At 41.5% G+C, this 18,438-nt stretch overlaps 1 pseudogene; it reads right to left on the bottom strand.

Moving 5' to 3' along the window:
• Positions 1–1,132: 1,132 nt before the first annotated feature.
• Positions 1,133–1,250, bottom strand: LOC124717663 (annotated as a pseudogene).
• Between the last annotated feature and the right edge of the window lie 17,188 nt (positions 1,251–18,438).

Below are 18,438 nucleotides of genomic sequence, written 5' to 3'. Positions count from 1 at the left end.
TAATTCAGGACGTAAATGGAGATGAATATCTAATAGTCATGGGGGATTGGAATGCGGTTGTAGGCGAACGAGTACCAGAAACGGTTATGGGAAAATACGGGTTTGGTAGCAAGAACGACTAATTGAGTTCTGCGATAAACTTTAGTTAGTTATAGGGAATGCTCTCTTCAAGAATAACAAGAGGAGGAGGGGTACTTAGAAAAGACCGAGAGATACGGGGAGATTTCAGTTTGATTATTATATCATCGTCAAACACTGAATTGCAAGGCTTACACAGGTGCTAATATAGACTTAGATCACAATTTAATAATGAGGATGAGTAGACTGAAGAAACTAGTGTGGAATAATCGAAGTACAAAACAGTAGGTTACGGAAGAATAAAGAGATACGTTTCATGCACTCTGCGGCTATAGATTCGGTGATAATGAATAGCTTGATAGGCAGTTTAGTTAAAAAGGAAAGGACATTTCTGAAAAGGGAAGGGAAATTGTAGAGAAATACTTATGTACAAAGAAGGTGACTGCGAAGAAACCGTGGGTAACAGGAGAAACTTTTCAGTGCATCGATGTAACAAAGAAATACAAAAAAGGCTCAGGAAAATTCAGGAATGCATAAATACAAGTCACTTCGGAACGAAATAAATAGGAAGTGCATCAAATCTAAGGCAAAATTGCTCCATGAAAAATGTTGAGAATACGAAAAATAAATGATTGTCGGTAGGACTTATACAGCATGAAGAAGAGTCAAAAGAACCTTCGGTAAAATTAAAAGCAAGATCGGTAATTATTAAGAGTGCAACAGGAATTCCGCTCCTCATTGCAGAGGAGAAAGCGGATAAGTGGAATGCGTACACTGAAAGCGTATATGATGGCGTGATAGAAGAAGAAACTGTAGTTGACAGGGAAAAAATATGGATCCGAAATAAAAAAAAGCACTCCGTCTTCAGGCCGCGAGTGGATTACCGGGTCCATCCAATCGCCATGTCATCCTCGGTGGAGGATGCGGATAGGAGGGGCGTGTGGTCCGCACACCGCTCTCTCGGTCGTTATGATGCTATTCTTGACCGAAGCCGCTACTATTCGGTCGAGTAGCTCCTCAATTGGCATCACGAGGCTGAGTGCACCCCGAAAAATGGCAACAGCGCATGGCGACCTGGATGGTCACCCATCCAAGTGCCGACCACGCCCAACAGCGCTTAACTTCGGTGATCTCACGGGAACCGGTGTATCCACTGCGGCAAGGCCGTTGCAGGGATCCAATGTTAGAGTAAAAATTTAAACGACCTTTTGCACGGCATATAGTTTCTGAAATTAACAGATAATTTTTAAAATTGTCGGGAGTGTGTCCACAAAACGACTATTCACATTGGTGTGTAGCGACGCGATATACTATCGGTCCTTCGGAAAAAAATCATCCACACAATTCCGAAGATAGCAAGAGCCGACAAGTGCGAGAATTAACGCGCAGTCAGCTTAACAGCTCATGCATCCAGGGTGCTGACAAAAATAATATACAGAACAACGCAAAAGAAAGTTGGGGGTCTGTTAGACGACTATTAGTTAGGCTTTAGGAAAGGTAAAGGCGCCGAAGGGGTAATTATGACGTTGCGGTTGATAATGGAAGCAAGACTAAAGAAGAATCAAGGCACGTTCATAGGATCTGTCGACCCGGAAAAAGCATTCGATACTGTCAAATGGTGCAAGATGTTCGAAATTCTGATAAAAATAGGGGTAAGCTATAGGGAGAGACGGGCAATATGCAACATGTACAAGAAGCAAGAAGGAACTATGACAATGGTAGATCAAGAACAAAGTGCCCCGATGGAAAATGGTGTAAGACAGCGATGTACTTCTTTGCCCCTACTGTTCAGTCTATACAGCGAAGAAAAGGTGACGGGAATAATGGAAGGGTTTAGGAGTGGGTTTAAAATTCAAGGTGAAAGGGCATCAATAATAAGATTCGAGGATCAGATTGCTATCTTCAGCGTAAGTGAAGAACAATTACAGTATTTGCTGAATGAAATGAACAGTCTAGAGCATAGTATATGGACCGAGAGTAAATCGAAGAAAGACGAAAGTAAAGTAGCAGAATTGAGAACAGCGAGAAACGTACCATGAGGATTTATGGTCACGAAGTAGATGAAGTTAAGGAGTTCTGCTACTTAGGTAGTAAAATAACCCATGAAGTGCGGAGCAAGGAGGCCAAAAAAAGGGGTTCCTGGATAAGGGAAACCTACCAGTGTCAAAGATATGTCTTAATTTGAAGAATTCTAAAATCTGAAAATGTACATTCTGAGCATAGCATTGTGTAGTAGTGCGGCATTCCATGGGATAAGCGATTTGCACTTACACAGAGAGCGGTAGTGTCATGTTCACAAAGTATGAAAGGACATTGCATGGGAAGAGCTATATTTGTGCAAGCGATTCATGAGAAAAGGTTTCCGTCTTGGTTGTGGTTCCACGATGGGAATTAAGTGAGTGAACATGGAATGGTACACTACTGTCCATTAAAACTGCTACACCAAGAAGAAATGCAGATGATAAACTGGTATTCATTGGACAAATATATTATACTAGAACTGACATTTGACTACATTTGCAGACCGGAGTGGCCGTACGGTTCTAGGCGCTGCAGTCTGGAACCGAGCGACCGCTACGGTCACAGGTTCGAATCCTGCCTCGGGCATGGATGTGTGTGATGTCCTTAGCTTAGTTAGGTTTAATTAGTTCTAAGTTCTAGACGACTGATGATCTCAGAAGTTACGTCGCATAGTGCTGAGAGCCATTTGACTACATTTTCACGCAATTTGGGTGTATAGGTCCTGCGAAACGAGTACCCAGAACAACCACCTCTGGCCATAATAACGGCCTTGATACGCCTGGGCATTGAGTCAAACAGAGCTTGGATGGCGTGTACAGATACAGCTGCCCATACAGCTTCAACACGATACCACAGTTCATCAAGAGTAGTGACTGGCGCATTGTGACGAGCCAGTTGCTCGGCCACCATTGACCAGACGTTTTCAATTGATGAGAGATCTGGAGAATGTTCTGGCCAGGGCAGGAGTCGAACATTTTCTGTGTCCAGAAAGGCCCGTACAGGACCTGCAACATGCGGTCGTACATTACCCTGCTGAAATGTAGGTGTACTGGTAGATAGGACAGCTTGGCTGTGGAAGTGGAAGGGTAGCCCACAACATAGACAGACAACAGTATTCACAATTACAAGCACCCAAGCTTTAATGATCTTCCAGAAATAAAGGCTCTTAACAAATCCCAATTAAGCACGGACATAAACTTGATTACAAACATATGTTAACCTTCAACCAGTGAATAACCCCAATAAAGAATTACCAATCAATAAAACGTAGATAAAGGACTGCTTTACAAGAATGCTTAAATTAAGTAAAATCATGAAAGCTAAGTTACAAATTTTGCTAAGCTTCAACAGGTGAATAACCCCAATAAAGAATTCTCATATAAATAAAACATACATAGGAAAATCCCTTACCAAAATGCTTGAATTGTATAAAATCATGAAAAGCTGAGTTACAACTTTTCTCACAAACTACTTAGGAATTTACAGCAAATAAACAAGTTTAATCTTTAAGCAGAAGGTAACTGCCAAGTCCAAGCGACCGAAGCCACTCAGAGCGGACGACCGCCCCAACGCTGGTCATCAACCGACATCGTCATGGCCCAGTGGCCACCGTGCTGAAACAGACTAACGCTTCGGTAAGCGACCGACAATAACACAAGAGTAACAGTGACAAAGTCGGCGTACGCCTTACGAAACACGGCACACCCTGAAGCGGGAGCAGGCACAGCTGACAAGCGGCCATAAAACCGCGAGCAAACAAATTTCACAGCGCCCCTTCTAACGCGGGAAATGATAGCTAGCGACAAGACCCCACGCGCAAACCAGCGACCGTGCCTACCCCTCGACCACAGAATGTGCCCTGTCTCCTTGTCTATGGTAATACAATTTATAGCACACAAGAAACGATTTAATAATGGCATTAGTTCAACGCAAGATCAGTTAACAGTTAGGTCCAGTAGAGATTTACCAACGGATTTACCTTCAAACCAACTTCCGGACCACAGCCGGAAATTAGTAAACTTGGGATAAGTTTTCATCAGACCGATAAACAAGAAATCAGATTAAACAGTTGCCAGAAATACAGTCACGATACGCAAGCCCTTCAAGACCTTGCTATCTTACAGTTTCGATTAACGGCGAAACATACACAAATGAATGACAAGAAATTCACCATTGAAAGCAAAAAAAAAAAAAAAAAAAAATACAACACACCACAAAGGTTAAATTAATTAATTTGCAGACGAGCCAGTCACTGAAAGCTCAGTTCCACAAGATTAGGACTAACCTCACTCGGCAGCAATACATTTGTGTGCGTGATAACTAGGTTGCCCGAACAGGACTCCAAAATCCAAAACAAGAGGTCACACGTTAGCTGTCTTGTTCTCGGATACTAGGCACCACCGGGCTAAGACAATCACGACAAAAAAAAAACATCTGAAATTACAGCTGCCTGAAGCAAAACGAATGAGTCAGGGTGCATGAACGTAAAGCACAAGCCACTGTTCCAGCCGGAACGTAACATTTTCAATGTACATACGAACAACACACGTGGGCATAAAAGGAGCGGCAGTTGCGCACCAAGCAATCTACACTGCGCCAAAATACGACCCACGTCACGTCCACAAATCGGAGCACTGCTCCCGGAGCTGGAGTCTGCTCGCTGGACTGCCGCAACTGTCTGTTCCCCGGAATGCGATGCTGACTGCCGCCTGGCTCAACGCTCCCTTCTCGGCCGTGAACAACAACTCTTCTCTTGTCGCCGCAGAGTGCGGCCGCAATGTCCGTTCTCCCCTGCTGTCCGCCCCAGACTCCCGTACTCGCACTCACTCCCCAGTTAGGACACGCTCCGACAGGAGGCGCTCGCGATCGCACACAGTGCCAACCTCAACCAGAAGAGTAATCGACAGCGTCTTGCGCCCGAGGGCCGCGCCACGGCTCAGTAGGGTTTCGCAGGGATCGAATGAAGGGTAGAGCCACGGGTCGCAACACATCTGAAACGTAACGTCCACCGTTCCCAGTGCCTTCAATGCGAACAAGAGGTGACGGAGACGTGTAACCAATGGCACCCCATACCATCATGCCGGGTGATACGCCAGTATGGCGATGACGAATACACGCTTCCAACGTGCGTTCCCCGCGATGTCGCCAAACACGGATGCTACCATCCTGATGCAGTAAACAGAACCTAGATTCATCCGAAAAAATGACGTTTCGCCATTCGTGCACCCAGGTTCGTCGTTGAGTACACCATCGCAGGCGCTCCTGTCTGTGATGCAGCGTCAAGGGTAACCGCAGCCACGGTCTCCGAGCTGATAGTCCATGCTGCTGCAAACGTCGTCGAACTGTTCGTGCTGATGGCTGTTGTCTTGCAAACGTCCCCATCTATTGGCTCAGGGATCGAGACGTGGGTGCACGATCCGTTACAGCCATGCGGATAAGATGCCTGTCATCTCGACTGCTAGTGATACGAGGCAGTTGGGATCCAGCACGGCGTTCCGTATTACCCTCCTGAACCCACCGATTCCATATTCTGTTAACAGTCATTGTATCTCGACCAACGCGAGCAGCAATGTCGCGATACGATGAACCACAATCGAGATAGGCTACAATCCGACCTTTATCAAAGTCGGAAACGTGATGGTACGCATTTCTCCTGCTTACACGAGGAATCACAACAACGTTTCACCAGGCAACGCCGGTCACCTGCAGTTTGTGTATGAGAAATCGGTTGGAAACTTTCCTTATGTCAGCACGTTGTAGGTGTCGCCACCGGCGCCAACGTTGTGTGAATGCTCTGAAAAGCTAATCATTTGCATATCACAGCATCTTCTTCCTGTCGGATAAATTTCGCATCTGTAGCACGTCATCTTCGTGGTGTAGCAAATTTAATGGCCAGTAATGTAGTTGGAGCTAGGCGCATGGGACATTCCACTTCGGAAATCGTTACGGAATTCGACATTGTGAGGTCCGCAGTATCTGTAGTGTGCTGAGAATACCAAAAGTGCATGCATTACCTCAGACTATAGACAACGCAGTGGCAGATGGCCTTTACATAAAGGCGGCGGAGAACGACGTTTGAGTAGAGCTGTCAGTGGTAAGGGACAAGACAGTCCCGATTTCAGTGGGTAAGAAGAGCTTAAGGTAGCGTTCGAGTGTGGTGCAGACCGCTCGAAGCGAGGGAGCCAAAATGGGAACAAGGCAATGCGCAAGCTGATTGTAGCTCCCTAGTGGTGTAGGATGTGTTTCCACGGAATGTACTGGGTCCTCTGGTCACACTGAACAGATCATTAACTGTAAATGTTAATTTTCAGCTACTTGGAGACTATTTTCAGCCATTGATGGATCTCACTTCCCAAACACCCACGGAATTTTTATGGATAACAATACGCCATGTCAGAACTCTCTTCGAGCGGAAGATTTGCCCACCGAGATCGCCCGAGATGATTTCCCATCGAAGATTTATGGGATATAATCGAGAGGTCGGTTCTTGCACAACATGTTGCACCTGCAACACTTTCGCAATAGAGTATCCGCTTCCTGGAAATAGTCTTAAATGGTAAATTATGTCATTTTACGGTCACAACGCCACGCGGAGTGGCCGCGTGATTAGAGGCTCCATGTCACCGGTTGCGCGGCCCCTCCCGCCGGAGGTTCGAGTCCTCCCTCTGGCATGGGTGTGTGTGTTGTTCTTAGCGTAAGATAGTTTCAAAAGTTCGTACGTCTAGGGACCGACGACGTCAGCAGTTTGGTCCCTTAGGAATTCACACACATTTTGAAACGTCCACTTAGAAAAATTAATGAGTGACTGTGCTGATAAACCTGTTACATTATTTGATTTTCAAACAGCTGAGCAGAACTGAACGTACTCAGACATTTCCCTCTTTACCTATTCTGATCAACACTAAACTGACACAATATTTTTAGCGCAACGCAATCTGACTTTCAAAAATCCCTACAAAAGAATGGCCCTGACTAACAATAACCTGTACCTTTCATGAATCACTTACCTCACAAAAATCTTTGTTACTCGAACTACTGCAATGCAGCGAGCGCCACTACTGCCAGCTAAATAACTACTGAAGGCATAGTTAGCAAATGAAAGATTTTGATAGAGAACAAACAATCTATTTACCTTAATAATGTTCAAAAGTCATAATATCTGTATCAGTTCATGACATCCAGTCTTACAAATTTACTCTCTCTAATGGACACACGTTCAGATCATCCGCTCTCAAAACTCCGCCATCTCACGCCCCACATCCACCACTGCTGGCGGCTCACCTCCAACTGCACAACGCTACGCGCTGTTAATAGCCAACTGCCCAACACTACAATAGCGAATTCCAACAATGCGAACCAGCCACAGACTGCACACAGCACAGTCAATGATTTTCATACAAAGCGCTACGGGGCGCTACCAACATAAACAGACTACTTACAATTTGAACATTTGAACGGTCACAACATGATTTCTTCCTACTTGAATTTCAGTATTCTTTCGTAAAAACGGAAATGAAATTCAAACAACTTGAAGGCCCGTTAAACGCCCCATTCGAGTCATGTGATGCCCTTGGCGTCGCTGGTTAACTTGCTGATCCTGCTGCCATAAAGCTAATTCACAGTACCTCCGAGGTACACTTTCCCAGTATTACAGCGGAAGATAGCGTCATTCGACCAAATTAAGCTCTTAGAAAAATTACCGTGATACTCCCTATCTTCCGCATCATTGGTAGCTCGGTTGGTAAAAAGGTGGACTGTCGGATACTAATATATCATTAACCGTAGGGCGCTGGTTCGAATCAAGCCTGCAACAGTATTTTAACTTATTTATAAACCGAATCGACAGTCTATAACACTACCGTCTGCTACTACTATACCATAACCTCAAAGCTGAAGGCAGTTCGTATAATGAAATTATTTTTATTCAGGTAATTATAGTATGAAGAAGCAGAGCAGTGTTACCGTCTGAGAGGAATTTTGTTATATTGACCGTGTTGTACCTAACGGAAGTGGCTTATCCGAAGTGAAAGTCAGAATTACGTAAATATTCAAATAGTAACAAATAATATTTTACCTAGCTACACTGTTTAAAGAATAAAGAAAACGGTCGCCAGCCTAATTAGGCAAGAGAATGATTAACATTCTTGTTTAAGAAAATAGATATGAGTAACTTTAACGGCGAAACACAACCTATACCTTGCCACACGCGAGTGCAATGAACTCTGGCACCTGAATACAGAGTTTTCAGGTTATGGTTGGAGTTAACAGATCAGAACAAACTACGGGGATACATATAACAAATACCAATACACACTATTTATTACTTTCATGTATTATTCAAACTGAATGGTCTTTATAACATTACTATTAATATTCACTGTAGAATCATAAATTGGACATAGGTTCAGTATTACTTTCCAAACATTTTCCTAGCTGACTTAAAATTGTAAATGTAGTTCATTGCAAAATTATGAACTGGCCACAGGTTAAGCCTCTCTCAGCTAAATACTTTTCTATTTAGAAAGAAAGTTAAATGTAATTCACTAACAGGTTACGTCTCACTGTTTTTGTATAAAGAAATTATTGTTTTCATAAATAGAGGTCTTTCTATTAATTGTTATCATGAGCATAAAGGATAGCCTGTGGATTCTATTACACTATTAATACACTTTCAGTACCCAAAAGACACAAGTGCTTAGCAAGCATGAGTATATAACTTTACACAACTGCAGTTTTCCACTTTTACTACAGTGAGACACAAAATCAACATATTGGAAGATACTGACTCACCTTCTGCGATTTACAACAGGCAGCAATGTGATCATTTACTGAGCAAAACTTTATAAGCCTCAGTCATAAGAACTTTAAATTTTGAAGTTGGCAACAACATATTGATAAACAGTTTTAATAGGAAAATTATTTTGAACAAGCATCATTTAGTTTAACTCACTCTCTTGCCACATTAACTTTAACTTTCTTTTTATTATGTTGATGAGGCATTAATTAGCAAAACACTGGGCTTTAATGTTCTTTCAGTAAGGACACTGGGTAACCACTTTAGTTAAAACGGAGAAACCTGAGAGGTGTTATGATAAGGGAAAAAATCAAGGTAGGTACATAAATTCTGTTATGGTTCAAATGGCTCTGAGCACTATGGGACTTAACATCTATGGTCATCAGTCCCCTAGAACTTAATTCTGTTATAAATTACCTTATATTTGATCACACTAACACATCAAGTAAGCTGATCCTTCACTGTACATTATCATAGTGTTCCGTTACAGTGATTGCGCAATGTGGTGGCGATTGCATATTGGTAGGTGGAATTGCAGATAGAATTGCTGGACTCTGTCATTTCTTGGTGGCGATGATAGATACCAATTTCCGAATAGTTCCAGTTCTGCACGGAAAGCCTCTCTCGGCACCGGCACAATACACAACTTTTACGTGGGCAGTTCACAGTTTGACTGACTCTTGTTCCACCTTTTCTACCTAGGCCAACCACAATTTGCGCGCGCTACTAAGTTCTGTTCCCGAGGGGAACCACATTACTTTTTACATACAGGATAACTAAGAATCCTAAGCGAAGGTCAGCAGTTTACATAACAACAAACCAACATTTTAAATAAAACAGAACCTTCGCACAACTTAACATTTCTATAAAAAATTGTTTAAACAAAATTACAGTTATATACAGTAAGTTTGTCTCCCTCCAAATGAAACAAAGAATTTAAATGATAAATACACTACATTGCATAGAATCAAATCATGACATCAAAGTTTTTGCAAAGAAAGGAGTATACAATTTTGTGTTATCTATTCAATCAAACACGTTTACAGAAGCTCAACGATGTAACAGTAAGAAAAACAAAGGCAAAAAAAAAATCAGTAGAGTATTAGAGCTGTGGTGTTACAAGTCCTTTCAAATAAAAACCAAACCACCATCATTACAGAAATTCACCACACCGACTAGGAACACAATGCTGCTGTGTCTTCCTTGGCGTCTACATGCTCTTATTTCCAAAACCTGTTTACACACGTCATGCTCAAGAAGATACTTTTTGCAAATGTGAGAACAGACTCTTTATTTCATTTACAAACATTGTTTTTTTGTTGTTGTTGTAAATATCACTAATTTTCCAACATCCGTATAACTTAAGATGTTATTTTAATTCATTCTGAAGCCTACCAGTTTCAGCATTTAACTATACCATCTTCAGACCCCATATACATCCCTCCAAATAAGCGAAAATGTCATATAGAGCCATAAATCCCTGGACGTCGTGAATTCATTGTACTAGACCTTCATTCGAAGACTTGATAGCAACCTGAGTTGCTAAAAAAAGGTAAAATAAAATGACATCTTAAATTACATGTCTGTTGGAGAATTATTGACATTTACAATTACTTAACCAGTTGATGTCTCCTGTCCATGATGGACTAACAGAGACTGAATGCTTTTTTCATCTTCGTACTGCGCAGCTAGGATCCTTATTGCTTAAACATTTACAGTTCCATCATCTTATATAAAGCCTCATCGTCCTATACTTCGTTGTACTGTTGAAGTATGGTGATATCCTCACCACTAGCACTCATTTCCAAACAACAAAAAAAAAAAGTTGTTCTTTGTAACCAAAGCAGATGCGTTTGCTTTCAATTGTCCATTTCTCAGACTAAGTTTAGTGTGAAGCTATATACAATAGGTCCCATCATCGAAACAACTGCTACAGTTACCTCTTGCCAACGCTTTATCCATATTTCGAGTGAATTCTTAAGGGACTAAACTGCTGAGATCATCGGCCCCTGGATTTACATACTACTTAAACTAACTTAGGCTAAGAGAAACACACACGCCCATGTCCGAGGGAGGTTTCGAACCTCCTGGCGGGAGGGACCGCGCAGTCCGTGACATGGCGCCACAAACAGTGCGGGTCATATATTGTGTAAAACTTTTAAAAATTTGTTAGTCTACCAGGATTCGATCCTGTGTTTTTCTTATCTTTAGTTATACGCAGGCCACAGTGCGCCTAGTTTTGATGGTACCTCTGCTGAGCATCTTGTATAACGGGAATCAGCATTAAGATTTGCCAACCATAACTTTATTGTGTTTTCTACATCTACATACATACTCCGCAATCCACCATACGTTACGTGGCGGAGGGTACCTCTTACCACAACTAGCATCTTCTCTCCCTGTTCCACTCCCAAACAGAACTAAGGAAAAATGACTGCCTATATGCCTCTCTACGAGCCCTAATCTCCCTCATCTTATCTTCGTGGTCTTTCCGCGAAATGTAAGTTGGCGGCAGTAAAATTGTACTGCAGTCAGCCTCAAATGCTGGTTCTCTAAATTTCCTCAGTAGCGATTCACGAAAAGAACGCCTCCTATCCTTTAGAGACTCCCACGCGAGTTCCTGAAGCATTTCCGTAACTCTCGCGTGATCATCACACCTACTAGTACAAAATCTAGCAGTCCGCCTCTGAATTGATTCTATGTCCTCCCTCAATCCGACCTGATAGGCATTCCAAACGCTCGAGCAGTACTCAAGAATAGGTCGCACCAGCGTTCTATAAGCGGTCTCCTTTACAGATGAACCACACCTTCCCAAAATTCTACCAATGAACCGAAGACGACTATCCGCCTTCCCCACAACTGCCATTACATGCTTGTCCCACTTCATATCGCTCTGCAATGTTACGCCCAAATATTTAATCAACGTGACTGTGTCAAGCGCTAAACTACTAACGGAGTATTCAAACATTACGGGATTCTTTTTCCTATTCATCTGCATTAATTTACATTTATCTATATTTAGAGTTAACTGCCATTCTTTACACCAATCACAAATCCTGTCCAAGTCATCTTGTATCCTCCTACAGCGGACCTACCACACTTCCCTGGGGCACTCCAGATGATACCCTCACCATAGAGGACAACGTACTGGGTTCAATTACTTAAGAAGTCTTGGAGCCACTCACATATTTGGGAACCAATCCCATATCCTCGTACCTTAGTTAGGAGTCTGCAGTGGGGCACCGAGTCAAACGCTTTCGGGAAGTCAAGGAATATGGCATCCGTCTGATACCCTTCATCCGTGGTTCGCAAGATATCATGTGAAAAAAGGGCGAGTTGCGTTTCGCAGGAGCGATGCTTTCTAAAGCCGTGCTGATGCACGGACAGCAACTTCACTGGCTCAAGGAAATTCATTATATTCGAACTGAGAATATGTTCGAGAATCCTGCAACAAACCGATGTTAAGGATATTGGTCTGTAATTTTGAGGATCCATCCTTCTACCCTTCTTATATACAGATGTCACCTGCGCTTTTTCCAGTCGCTCGGGACTTTACGTTGGGCAAGAGATTCTCGATAAATGCAAGCTAAGTAAGGAACCAATGCAGTAGAGTACTCTCTGTAAAACCGAATTGGAATCCCATCAGGACCTGGCGATTTATTTATTTTCAACCCATTCAGTTGCTTCACAATTCCAGAGATTGTAACAACAACTGCTGAGCATATAATAAATTTTTTTCTTTGGAATTTCGATGAATTAATATACGTAATGTTTTAATTTCATTTCTTTTTCTTTTCGTGTCATTATGTTAAAGAAAATGTAAGCAACTTTAGATGTGAATATTAATATTTATGTCAGATTTCAAGCAATGCTATAACAAAATTGAGGTGTAATCCCTGTTGAATCTGTTGTAACATGTCTGAAATTGTAATTGTGCGGCTGGTCCATGCGTAGGCAATGTATTAAGATATGTGGAATGTAAAACCTTTGGTGAATACCCTATCTGTAGGGGAGCAGTAAAGGTGGATGGCAGGCGAGCGCGGGAAAATGCACACAGGTACGGCATAACGGGCTCAGCAGCAGTACTAGTCGGAGTTGGGCGTCGGTCTGAGGAACACGTACCGGATCGAGGAGGCTATCCTGGAAAAAGTGGTTCCATTGAGCCTCGGATGTGCCGTGTCCGACGACTATACAGCATGGCTATATTCTAATGGCACTGGATTGAAAAGGATTACGACGCCAAGAAGAAGCAAAGTGCCGCTACAGCAAAAGCCATAGCTGTGATTGTATGTGTGCTGTGCGTCTCGCCATATCGCCGCCCGCCAACCGCTGCTTCGACTCGCACAGGTTGAATCTTTAGAATTGTATTCGTGTGGACCAGTGTTAATTTTGTTCCTGACTGTTCAATAATAACTTAACTTTTACCAGAATTGTTCTATCAATGAATTATCCTAATCACTCACCTAGACAGGGTCCTTTCCACATGTTGTGCAATCCGAGTGTCCCGAAATGAAGATTTAAAGTTTATGTTAATAAGAATTAACTGCAGACCTGTTTATGCTAGAATGAATCTTAATGAGCTTTATTGTTAATGAAAATATGAGTAAAGAGCAAAGGTCTGACAGAGTACTAAGATAAATTTGGAATTGACTTAGTAAGGGAGTTTAATTAATTTGAGACAAAAATAATGGTAGTTAAATGAGGAAGTAATTGGACAATAAGAGTAATAATTCATATTTTTTAAAATCTTGAGTAATTAATGTTTCCAATAGTTAATGGTTTCAACATTGTGATCATAAAAGTTTCAGCCCCCCCCCCCTATTTCACTCTTTTCTTTTAAATTCTGAAATGATTGCACTGATTTGACCAGAAAAGTTAAAGTCAAGATAAAAACCTAAATTTATCAGTGTTTTACCATTATTAAAATTGACATTGTATGTGTGTGTGTCAAAAGTGCTATTTCTAGGGTGACCTATGTCCGATTTCAGTCAGATCAATAAACAAAACGCAGTTCGTAGTAATCATTGTAGTGTAATGTTGTGTATTTATAGCTTGTTCAAACTAGTACAAAAAGGGAAAATCTTAATTCAGTAGATTTTTCTGGCACTAAAATCCACCATATAATTCAGTATTACTACGTGTGGTTATGCTTGTACGTACATCTACTTGTACAAGGGAAAAACTCACTCAATGCCTAATTAGGCTGGCGACCGTATTATTAACCATTAGTAGCATCTGCAGTGTACGTTTCTTACCTGTCCTAATGTGTAATTGCACTTATACTTGGTTGACGTATCATTCTTATTACTGACTGGGTATAAGTCCGATTTTGCTTCCATTTAGGTACACGCGGTCAACATATGTACTAAAATCCTTTCCTATAAGGTGAAGCCCGTCAACTTATCATAGTACAGGCTTTAAAGAGTTAACGTACGGCCGAGGGTGGACGTTACAAGATGTCTGTCACTATGTCCTCCATACGGGAATCTGTACGAGACTCAAACGGCGGTATGTTTGTACGATCCTCCTGCGTGAAAGATTTCTCAAATGCTAAATTTAAAATTTCAGCTTTCGTTTTGCTGTCTTCCGTTGCCAGGCCCGACTGATCAGTGAGTGACTGGATGGAAGCCTTCGACCCGCTTACCGACTTTACGTAAGACCAGAATTTCCCTGGGATTTTCAGCAAGATCTTTTACTAAGGTATGACGGTGGTAGTGGTTAAATGCTTCGCGCATCGCTCTTTTTACAGCAGCACGAATCTCTACTAACTTTTGCCTGTCCTCATTCTCCCGATATTTCTTGTAGCGCGAGTGCAACTGCCTTTGCTCCCTGAGCATTCTCCGAATTGCGCTGTTAAACCACGGTGGGTCTTTTCCGTCCGTAACCCACTTTTTCGGCACATACTTGTCCAATGCGTCATTTACAATGTGTTTAAAATTTGCCCATCAGTTTGGGTCGTATTTCCGAGACAGATAGTCGACAGTCTAGATATAAAATACGGACCCATATTCAAAAGCTACACAATTCCTTAGTTTTCAGTGGCTTAAATGATGTTGCTGGCGCAGGGTAAAGAATGATCATCCTTGCGCATATCGTCGCTCTAAATGAGTGGAGCGTTCACAAAATTCCTGTCTATTGTTAATAGAAAGTTGTAAATGCGTTTTCCGTCACTAAATAGCTGGCGTGTTTGCAGAAAAAGCGCGGAAAAACCCAGTGACTTCGGCTAACACTCCTGAAACACAAGTAATAGCTTCGTCTTATCCCTAGTTTGTGACGTCAACAGAGCTTCAGCCTTTAACAGAGCGTTCTCGATCAGTGACCGCATCTTGATATTTAGTGATTTTAAACTATAATTACATAAAAATAAGACATATTTTGGGCGAATGTTGGCAGTAAATGCGATTTGATTGTTATAATCACTCCGAATAACGACAGTCCGAACGATATTTTCAACATAGGAAAATAGCCTACTACAGATGGAACTACTGACAGCCTTGGGAGAGCCAGTCCTGACAAAACTCTACCATCTGGTGAGCAAGATGTATGAGACAGGCAAAATTCCCTCAGACTTCAAGAAGAATGTAATAATTCCAATCCCAAAGAAAGCAGGTGTTGACAGATGTGAAAATTACCGATCAGTTTAATTAGCCACAGCTGCAAACTACTAACGCAAATTCTTTACAAACGAATGGAAAAACTAGTAGAAGCCGACTTCGGGGAAGATCAGTTTGGATTCCGTAGAAATATTGGAACATGTGAGGCAATACTGATCCTACGACTTATCATAGAAGCTAGATTAAGGAAAGGCAAACCTACGTTTCTAGCATTTGTAGACTTAGAGAAAGCGTTTGACAATGTTGACTGGAATACTCTATTTCAAATTTTGAAGGTGGCGGGAGTAAATTCCGGGGAGCGAAAGGCTATTTACAATTTGTACAGAAACCAGATGGCAGTCATAAGAGTCGAGGGACATGAAAGGGAAGCAGTGGTTGGGAAAGGAGTGAGACGGGGTTGTAGCCTCTCCCCGATGTTATTCAATCTGCATATTGAGCAAGCAGTGAAGGAAACAAAAGAAAAATTCGGAGTAGGAATTAAAATCCGTGGAGAAGAGATAAAAACTTTGAGGTTCGCCGATGACATTGTAATTCTGTCAGAGACAGCAAAGGACCTGGAAGAGCAGCTGAACGGAATGGACAGTGTCTTGAAAGGAGGATGTAAGATGAACATCAACAAAAGCAAAACAAGGATAATGGAATGTAGTCGAATTAAGTCGGGTGATGCTGAGGGAATTAGATTAGGAAACGAGACACTTAAAGTAGTAAAGGAGTTTTGGTATTTGGGGAGCAAAATAACTGATCATGGTGGCAGTAGAGAGGATATAAAATGTAGACTGGCAATGGCACGGAAGGCGTTTCTGAAGAAGAGAAATTTGTTAAATTCGAATATAGATTTAAGTGTCAGGAAGTCATTTCTGAAAGTATTTGTATGGATTGTAGCCATGTATCGAAGTGAAACAAGGACGATAAATAGTTTGGACAAGAAGAGAATAGAAGCTTTCGAAATGTGGTGCTACAGAAGAATGCTGAAGATTAGATGGGTAGATCACACAACTAACGAGGAGGTATTGAATATGATTGGGGAGAAGAGGAGCTTGTGGCACAACTTGACTAGAAGAAGGGATCGGTTGGTAGGACATGTCCTAAGGCATCAAGGGATCATCAATATACGAGGTGTGGCTAGAAAAAAACCGGACTAGTACTGGTGAAACAATAACTCCTAGAGGGCGCGTCCCCAGGTGGCGGATCGGGGAACGCCTCCCAGATATGGGTGGTAGGAGGGAAATCAAATACCTCCCGCGGACCAACAGGCCAGGCAGAGCAAGTTCGTTAGCTGAAGTGAAAGCAACTGCTCTAGGGGTAGGCATCCCCGAAATCAAGACCCTGGTCCTCCAGGTTGGGGGTTGTGCTTAGGGCCAGCGACCCTATCACAGGATCCTGTAGGAGAAAATGGATTGCTACGAATCAGAATGACAAGAATGCTGGGCCACCAAACTTGATGACGAACTTGCAAAATTTAAAGGTTATGAATATGGGAACATGGAATGTATTAAGTCTCTATAGATCAGGATCACTGATAAATGTCATACAGGAACTTGAAAGGTATAAAATGGATTTAGTTGCAGTACAAGAAATCAGATGGACGGGTAATGGAAGTATAAACAAAAATAAGTATACAATAATGTATGGGGGAAATGATACACAAATACATGCACTAGGGACAGGATTTATAATAAACAACAAATTGTTACCTTTTATTAGGAAATTTGAGGCAGTGAATGAAAGGATATCTCACATTACGATTCAATGCAAATATAAGACTTTAAATGTTATAAATTGCCATGCTCCAACAGAGGATAAAGAGGACAATATTAAAGAAGAATTTTACAACAAATTGGAACAGGTATATGATACATTCTCGAAAAATTCAATTAAAATAATTCTAGGAGATTTCAATGCCAAGTTAGGACATGAAAATCATTATAAACCTACAATTGGACCTCATAGTCTACATCAGCAGAGTAATGAAAACGGAACAAAACTTATTAGCTTTGCCACTTCCAAAAACATGTTGATCAAAAGTACATATTTTGCACATAAAGATATACATAAACAAACATGGGCTTCAAGAGATGGCATCACAAAAAATCAAATTGATCATGTATTAATCGAAAAACAACATCATAAATGCATACATGATATCAGAAGTCAAAGGGGAGCAGACTGTGATTCGGATCACTTTCTTGTAAAAGCCAAATTCAAGATCTCACTCTCAAGACATAAATGGTCTAAATTAAATGGTGTTCCTAGGTTTAATACAATGAAACTGAAAAACCCAAACATTCTCAACCAGTACATTAGAGAATTAGAAACACACAAACCTGAAGTGGAAAGTAAAATTAACAATGATGATACTAATCAAGCCTGGAACGCTCTGAAAGAAAATATCACACGAGCAACTACCTCAGTTTTGGGACATTTTACTACAACTAAGAACCCCTGGTTTGATGCCGAGTGCTCGAACGCTATCGAAGATAGAAAATTAGCAAGGGAAAAATTCCTACAAAAACCAATAACACAAAACAAACTTATTTTTGAAGAGAAACAGAAACTTGCCAGGAAACTCATTAGGAAAAAGAAAAGGGATTTTATGAATTACAAATTAAAAAGAGCTGAGAATGACCGTACCACAGACTCCAGAGGATTTTTCAAGAGCATAAATATGTTTAAAAGTGGGAATATAAAAAATTATGGACAGTTCATAACAGACCCAGATGGCTCCTTGCTAACAGAAAGAAGTGACATTGCTAACAGATGGAAGGAATATTTTAATGAGTTACTAAATGCTCCAACTATAAGCGTCTCTCAGGAAGATGACAATGAATATCTTACTGCTGACCCATCGGACGAAGAGCCCAGCTTAGCAGAAATTAAAGAAAGCATCAAGAAGCTGAAGAGACATAAAGCTCCTGGAAGTGATGGTATAGA

Source organism: Schistocerca piceifrons, chromosome 9 (genome assembly GCF_021461385.2).
Source record: "Schistocerca piceifrons isolate TAMUIC-IGC-003096 chromosome 9, iqSchPice1.1, whole genome shotgun sequence".
Taxonomy (NCBI): Eukaryota; Metazoa; Arthropoda; class Insecta; order Orthoptera; family Acrididae; genus Schistocerca; species Schistocerca piceifrons.
This window is presented reverse-complemented; position numbering and strand designations above follow the sequence as displayed.